This window comes from Haemaphysalis longicornis, unplaced genomic scaffold (genome assembly GCF_048455015.1).
Source record: "Haemaphysalis longicornis isolate Haplotype H1 unplaced genomic scaffold, Haemaphysalis longicornis Haplotype H1 scaffold_14, whole genome shotgun sequence".
NCBI classification, from domain to species: domain Eukaryota; kingdom Metazoa; phylum Arthropoda; class Arachnida; order Ixodida; family Ixodidae; genus Haemaphysalis; species Haemaphysalis longicornis.
This window is the reverse complement of record NW_027526245.1, coordinates 23,362,261-23,362,868: the sequence shown is the minus strand read 5'-3', so window position 1 is coordinate 23,362,868 and position 608 is coordinate 23,362,261. Positions and strand designations below refer to the sequence as shown.

General features: G+C 44.9%; 1 non-coding gene across 1 annotated transcript; it reads right to left on the bottom strand.

The window, feature by feature from the left end:
* Positions 1-204: 204 nt before the first annotated feature.
* On the bottom strand, positions 205-277 carry Trnat-cgu (transfer RNA threonine (anticodon CGU)). The gene has a single exon. It is a non-coding gene; the product is annotated as a tRNA-Thr (tRNA).
* Between the last annotated feature and the right edge of the window lie 331 nt (positions 278-608).

Genomic DNA, 608 nt, shown 5'->3' with positions numbered 1-608 from the left:
TACTAAATATATTCGCGTAAACGCGCTCAGAGTGGTCGAAACAGGGCCTAGGGACTCCGGACTACAATTTGCGCTCGTAATCCCGCATTGTTTACAAATCACTTCAGTGTCCCTTTAATAGTGCCGAATGACGTGTGTTTGTCATGTTTCTTTAATACAGTGCTAAATAGGCGAAAATATAAGTCGAGAAAAAATCCGCCGTTTTTCCGGGAGCGGGAGTCGAACCCACATCTCCGCATAACGCGTGCGGTGCGTTAACCAATTACGCTACCCCGGAGATTTTTTTTTTTTGCTTTATTGCCGGTTTTAAACAAAATCCACAAACCACGGTACATATGATAAAATCGCTGACTTCACTCAAGCCAGCGCTACATAACTAAAAACGGGGCATAGACAATACCTTTTCAAATTCATGCAACCATTCAGGAGTACAGTTCTGACTCTTCCACATTTCTACAATACGTTGGGCACTCTCACAGAAATACTGCCTTGCTGGCCTTCCGTCTACGTCACAGTGCCGAAACGCCATTCGAGACCTCTATATTCCGTGGAGGACCAGCAACATCACTAGGTCGTAAGGCACTCCATTATCGTTTTGCACTGCCAAA